A 7,635-nucleotide genomic window follows, 5' to 3' on the forward strand; every position below is an offset into this window, starting at 1 on the left:
GGTCTATCCTCTATGGGGTTCGTTGAGCTTCTTGGATGGTCAGCTTTTCATCTTTCATGATATTGGGGGAGTTTTCTGTCAGCAGTTCTTCAATGATCCTCTCTGTGTTTTCTGGAACTCCAATCACTTGTAGATTTTTGCTTTTGGTTGTATCCCACATAATTCTCAGGGTTTCTTCATTTTTCTTTGTTCTTTTTCCTGATTTTTCCTCAAACAGAGTTGTATTCAAGTGTTTGTCTTCAATTTTGCTGATCCTATGTTCCAGAGTTCCAGACCTGCTCCTCAGCCCTTCTATGACACTGTCCATTCCTGAAATCTTGTTATCTTTTGGATTTCTAATTATTGTTTTTGTATGATTTCTAGTCGTGAATTTATTTTGGCATTTTGTTCCTGTATTATTTTCTTGAAGTTTTCCATTTTTGGTCTGTATTTTCCATGAATTTGCCTGCCTTTTCCATGAATTTGTCTATTTTTTCCTCATTTTTGTCTGCTTTTTACTCTGACTCTTGAATAATTCTGAATATTAGAGATTTGAACTCCCTATCAGTTAGGTCTAGTGCCTTTTCTTCTACTGGAAGGTCATCTGGTGTTTTATTTTGGATACCTAGTGGAACCATCCTGTCCTGTTTTTGTAAATGTTTTAATATTTTCTGCTGTCTTCAGGGCATTCAGTGGTTATTTTCCTCGTTTATTGATTGTAGATTTGTTTGTTTCGTCTTGCTTTTTTGTTTTATTTGGTTATGTCTGAGCAGGTTGGCTGTGCATTCCTTTTTGTTTGCTCGTCTGTGGGCATGATTCTTTTCACCTCCTTCTCCAATGGGCAGGTTCAGTCACTCAGGTATGGTGCAGCAGGGCAGGTCCAGTTGAAGGGGAGTTGGTGGGACGCATTATTTGTGGCACGTACCAGGGCTGACAGTGCAGACCGGGAATCAGTGCAGGGCATGTTACAGTAGGCCGTGCCTATGCTGCTTGGGAGTGTGATGTTCAGTGCAGGGTGTAGGTAGGCAGGAAGGAGGGGGTAGATTGTAATGTGTGGAGCTAAGATGGGTATGGGAAAGATGAGAGAGAGGAGAGAGGAACAGGATCCCAAAACATACACACAAACAAAAAAGAGTGCTAAGGGAGCTTGTTATTGGAGTGGAGAAATGAGAGAATGAGAAATGAGGAAAAAAAAAAAACAAAAAACAAAAAAAAAAAAAGAAAAAAATGAATAAATCAAGAAACTGGAAATGAAGAAAGACAAAAAGGGAATAAGAGAGAGAAGAAAACAAAAAATCCAAAACAAAAACAACAAAAGAAATAAGAAATACCCCCAGGGATGTCCCTGTGAGTCTGTGCAGAGTAAGGGAGTAGCTTCCAAGCTGCTTGGTATAGCCTGGCTAGAAGGGGCTCCCAAGCTGAGAAAAGAAAAAGAAAGCAAACAAACAAGTCAAAACAGAACAAATCAGAGGAAACAAACAAACAAAAAGCCCTGGAGCTCCTACCAGTGTGGCTGCACAGGCCAGGAAGCAGTCTCACAGTCGAGCGGTGTTTTGCAGCCTTTCAGGAAGAAGCAAAGATGGCGTACGCAGCCAGGTATTTGAGAGATAGGAGGAGGAGGTGGTGAGAGGTAAGGAAGAAATCTAAAGAAGTGGGAAAAAGCAAAACCAGTAACCAACAAAAGGCACTCAGGGATCCGGCCAGTGAGGGCAGGAGGATTCCAAGTGACATCGGGTTGCTTCCTAGCCAAGAGACTGTGGCCCCAGGAAGCAGAGGAGGCTAAATGGGGGTGAAAAATGGTGGGTGGTGTTAAAGCCTATATCACTGGTTACCGGTTGTTCTGTCTCCTGCTGAAGCTCTGTGAAGCTGTTTTCTCATACCCCCTGTTCGCTGATCTCCGATAGGAGTCCAAGATGGCGGATCTGTGCTGCTGTAGCTGATAGGGGACCTCTGCATGTATCTCTCCTCACTCTCTGTTCTTGGTTGGTCAGTTTCTTATGTCATTCAGTGCTTGGCTGAGTTCTTTATCTCTTCATTTGATTTGTGACTCTGTTTGACTTAGTTTTTCTGATCTTTGCTGCACAGGGACGGCATCGTGCTTCTGACTATAGTGTCATGTTGCCTGGAAGTCCACTGTTCGATAATTTTTGCATTGAACTGGATCACCTTTCTTTGGAATAGGCATACACTTTTGATAGCAGTGTTAATTTTCTTCTTAGCACCTATCCCAATATCTAATTATTTTATTGGAATATCTTTTTTAACTTTTCTATCTCCTCTACCAAAATGTAAGCTCCATGAGGGCAGGGACAATGGCTATTTTGTTTACAAATGTGTCCCAATCCCCAGAACCACCACTCGTTAAGTATAAATCAATGTCCTTGGATCAGGTCAGACCACAAGACCACCACCCATTTGGACAATGACATTTTTGTCATTGCTTTCATAGAACTGTCCCTCAGTTGTTGTTAGTTGTCATTGAGTTGACTCTTGACTCATGGTCACCCCATGTACAGTGGAAAACAAGGCTGCCCAGTCCTACCACCGATCAGACCATTGTGATCCATAGGGTTTTCACTGGCTGATTTTCAGAAATAGATCTCTAGGACTTCCTTCCTAGTCTATCTTAGTAGGGAAGCTCTGCTGAAACCTGTTCAGCATCATAGCAACATGCAAGCCTCCACTAACAGACCGGTGGTAGCTGTGCATGAGGTGTATTGACAGAATCAAACCCAGGTCTCTCGTATGGAGTGTTAGAATTCTACCACTGAACCACCAATGCCTCACCCTCAGTTGTTAGCTGTGGGCTTTTATCTTAACTTGCTCCTGGAAGTAGTTGTGCAAATTTTATTTATTTACTGTGAAGCCAACATTGAGATTATTATCTATTGTATTTTATTCTTTTTATTGTCAGACAGTACATACGTCTCTGATCAGGAAAATTTTATCTCTTAAATACTTGGTTGTTGTTCCTAACTGCCACATGTCCTAATTTCGGGTAATGATAATGTAATGAGTGTTTTATAATTTATAAAGTTTCCCTCTTCATCCTGGCTAGGAGGAAGCTCCGGCTTTATGCTCAAACTCAGCCACTCTGTCGACGCTTGTAGTTGGCATACGCTTCCCTTCTTCAGGTTCTTATTTTGTTAATCTTATTATGAATATCTCTCCCCCTTCTTTTTCAGTAAGCCACCTCAAATACTTTTTAGAAGGGATAACATGTAAATCCATTAACTTGATAAAAATAAATACTATCTTTTCTATTTGTTGTCCTTATTTTTCCATTTCACTAGGTCCCTACTGCTAAGATTTGAGTCCATGACATATTTTGGTTTCTGGCTCAACACTGTCACAGTCTGGTGTCTCTCTGTCCTCAATCTCTTCCCTATTCTCTCCTGTTCCCTCCCACCAAAATGCTGTCACCAGGACATCTTTCTTTCCTATTATATTACCGTTGCTGCCACCTACTATATCTTTCACTGTCCCGTAAGACTGTGCATTGTCCCAAAGCAGTTGCTTCTGCTCCTTGTGCTTAGTTTTGCTTTCTCGTCTTTGTCCTGTTCATAGCATCCTCTTGGATTCATCCTTTCTTCCTTATTTTGCAACATCCCTAATGTGTCCTTGAAACACAAATGATTACAGTGAAACCTGTGAGAGCTGGAACTTGACATGACTGCCTTGTTTTTCGGGGTCTTTCTTCCTTTGACAGAGTGCTGTCTTATCACTTTCCTATTGCTTGTTTTAGTGGAAAATATTTGAATTTTCCTTCTCTGACAGGTTTTGGCCTTACACAGTTTCCAGCTTTTGCAGGTTTTACTCTACCAATATAAAACCCCAAGTCATTTGTTTCCCCTTTAATAATCCTTGAAATCCATTTACTTACAAAAATCCTTTTAAGTCTCAGCAATAATACTCATGTATCACTACCCAGATTTTCTGAATTTATATTATTGAGATATAATTATAGTGCTTTATTTTATCAATTGTGTTGGTTGAATAATTCTATGTAACTATAAATAAAACATTAGAAGTACTGCCTCCACCTCAACCAAATATATGATTAAACAATTACGTATATATACACGCATATATATATGCATATATATATATATACACACACGTATATACATACATACACACACACATACATATATCCATACATCTCCCTCTCCCAAGTCCTTTCTTGATGAAGTAATTTACTAAATTTTGTAGAAGACAAAATCAGGATGGTGAGAGACAATTAGAAATCTGGAAAAACAAAGCACCAATTTGGCAATTGATTAGCTCCATTTCTGCTGAGTAGAGGATGATAAGTGAAGAATCAAGTCTGAGAACAGCGAAGTCTGAAGCTTTGGCACTAAGTTTCTTCAATGTGCAGATATTAAAATGAATTATAATTGGCATAGTGTTCCAAATTTATTACTTAGTACAGAACATAGCACTGCCTCACTAAATTGAATTGGAGAATGAAACTAAAGGAGATATCATAGGAAAATAAAGCGGAATCTTGTAAAATTAAAAACCTTGGTTTTCACATAAATTGTGTAGCAGAAGCTGTTTGACTTAGAGTGTGGAAGAAAATTTCGAAGTCTCTTTTAGAAATGGTTGTATTCACTTCATGCTTTAACTTGGTAATAAATCAGCCTGGGATCTTTTACATAAAGAGATGTCACTATAAATTAGCTCTTACATTTTATCTTAAGTAGTATCATCATAAAATATTTAATCAAGACACTAAAACTGTCAAAGTAGATGGATAATTTGAGACCTCGTGTTTAAAAAATCCAACTCTTTCATTTTGGGATTTTTTTCCTTGTGCATAAATTTTGATCTGTGAATTTATCAGAACTTGTCATAGTAATAATCAATAGATAATTTCTTCACAAATTCTATCACAAATTTTTGATACTAATTACTTTAACTAACAAGAGCAGACTAAACTTGAAGAAAATAACACACCAAAAGACTTTGTCCCATTTGGTTTGGTCATATACCCCTATTTTTTATTTTAAGGTTATCTATTATCTTTTTATACATCTGTCAATTATATCAGAAGTATTAATAATTACAATAGCAATGATATATTTAGATTTCCATAAAGGATTAAGTTTTATTTTTTCTGCACTCTTATTAGACAGAAACAGCAGGAAACAGGTAAAGAGAATGAAGCTGAGGGAGGTCACTGAGTGTCACTTCTGTCCTGGCCTCTCACATTTCAGAAGGCAGGACCAGCTATTTACCCAGATCACCATCCTGCTTGCCTCTTTGCAGTGATGGGTCCTTGTTCTCATTTTCACTGGCTCTTTGACCCACAGTCTGTACCGGGCAACTGTTGCCTGCCTTGGGCTCTTCTTGCCTTGGTGACTGGTTTAGCTGTGCATTTCCAACTTTGTCCTGTGACTTTGCTGTTTGCTCTCTGCCTCCATGCCATCACAGAGGCCATGAAAGCTACTTCTTGCCTTTTGCTCCAGTCCTCCAAGCCCATCTGAGACAGGCCAACTCTGACTGACCTCCCACTGTGAGAAGTTCAGACATTCCCCGGGGGAGAAATAAAGTCCAGATAATAACTCAAGCGAATACACTTTTAGAAATGCCATTCAAAAGGTTGAAAATGACAACCATCACAAATTCTTGACTATTATCAGCCATTACTAGGCTGGCTACATTTATCAAAAAAGCAATTATTATGAAGGTAGACTTGTGATCTCTCTTACTTTTTAAAACTGAAGTAATAAATTCCCCAGGTATAAACTTCAAACATCTGCTCATTTAATTAGAGAAGAAATGCTTCAAGGATGAATTCTTTTGCTAAACTCAGTCGTCTTTTCAACAGATGATACATCTGAAACCATAGGTAGGAAGCAGATGTGTGATGGTCTGAGTCTTAGCTTGCATTTGGCAGAAATTCTGACTACAGAGTGAAACTGTTAGAGATGTTGTCAGAGAGATTGATGCTGCTATGCATTTTGAAATTATCCTTGATAAATTATATAAAATGCACAATTCTTCTCCAAAGACACATCATGGATTGTAGCAAAACGTAAGACATAGTGCACCCTTTTTACAGGGCCAGAATTCTATTAGTTCACTGAGATACATCCAGAATGAGTTAAGACCGTTCTCTGAAATAATTCTACTAAAGTATGTCAATGTAAATAGTTCACAGAGTCAAGTGAAAAGAGAAGCATGAATAAGCTGAGAAGGGTCTGTTTAAATAACACCAGGAGTTTCATCTGTTATGATTCCTCCTTCCATCTGAGGTGAGGACCTGGTATGTTGGAGAGTGTGGGCCTTGCAAAAGCAGGTCCCAAGGGCTGTGAGATGTCAGGGGATAATAAACCTTAAGCCAGGATGCCAGTCTGAGGTGCGGACCTGAGTTTTCTTGAACTAGAATGCATTTACTCCATGCACATGAAACTAGAGACGTTTTCCAAGATGCAAATTTTCTGCCTTCCCAAAATGACTGATAATTTGAAATATAATTTTTATATTAAAAGATATATTATGGAGTACAGTGTCAAATTCTCATAGATTTTTAAAAAAAATTTTTTATTGAACTTTAGATGAAGGTTTACAGAACAAATAGTTTCTCATTAAATGGTCAGTACACATATTGTTTGATGAATTGGTTAACAACCCCAAGACATGTCAACACTCTCCCTTCTCGACCTTGAGGACCTTTTTTTTTGGTGAAAATATACATAGTCAAAGTTACACCATTTCAAAGTTTCTACTTGTACAATTTAGTGACATCGATTATTTTCTTCCAGGTGTGCTATTCTCACTATCCTTTTCCAAATTATTCCATCACCATTATCTTCAACTCACTGCCCCCTAGGTTTCCCATCAAACCTTTTGAGTTGCTGTTGTCGATTTGATCTCACATAGATAATTCTTTTTTTTTTTTTAATCTTAGATGAAGGTTTGCAGAACAAATAGTTTCTCATTAAACAGTACACATATTGCCCTATGACAATGGTTAACAACCCCACGACTTGTCAACACTGTCCCTTCTCAACCTTGGGTTCCCCATCACCAGCTTTCCTGTTCCCTCCTGCCTTCTAGTCCTTGTCCCTGGACTGCTGTGCCTCATTTGTCCTGTTTTGTTTTATGAGGCTGTCCAATCCCTGGCTTCACGGTGAACTTCGGGAGTGGCTTCACCACTGAGCTAAAAGGGTGTCTGGAGGCCATACTCAGGGGTTTCTCCAGTTGTCAGGCCAGTAAGTCTGGTCTTTTTTTGTGAGTTAGAATTTTGTTCTACATCCTTCTCCAGCTCTGTCCAGGACCCTTTACTGTGATCCTGGTCAGAGAAGTTAGTGGTGGTAGCCAGGCACCATCTAGTTGTACTCGATTCAGTCTGGTGGAGGCCATGGTAGCTGTGGTCCATGAGTCCTTTGGACTAATCTTTTCCTTGTATCTTGTTCTCTTCATTCTCCCTTGCTCGCAAAGGGGTGAGACCAGTGGAGTATATTAGATGGCTGCTCACAGGCTTTTAAGACCCCAGATGCTACTCACCAAGGTAGAATGTACAACATTGTCTTTATAAACTGTGTTATGCCAACTGAGCTAGATGTTCCCTGAGACCATGGTCCCCACAGCCCTCCGCCCAGCAATTCAGTCCCTCAGGGAGTTTGAAAGTGTCTATGGAGCTTCCAT

General features: G+C 39.3%; 1 pseudogene; it reads left to right on the forward strand.

Moving 5' to 3' along the window:
- The window catches only part of LOC101343107 (coiled-coil domain-containing protein 112-like), a 177,265-nt pseudogene that overhangs the window by 163,217 nt on the left and 6,413 nt on the right, over positions 1-7,635 (forward strand).

This window comes from Trichechus manatus, unplaced genomic scaffold (genome assembly GCF_000243295.1).
Source record: "Trichechus manatus latirostris isolate Lorelei unplaced genomic scaffold, TriManLat1.0 scaffold00083, whole genome shotgun sequence".
Taxonomy (NCBI): Eukaryota; Metazoa; Chordata; class Mammalia; order Sirenia; family Trichechidae; genus Trichechus; species Trichechus manatus.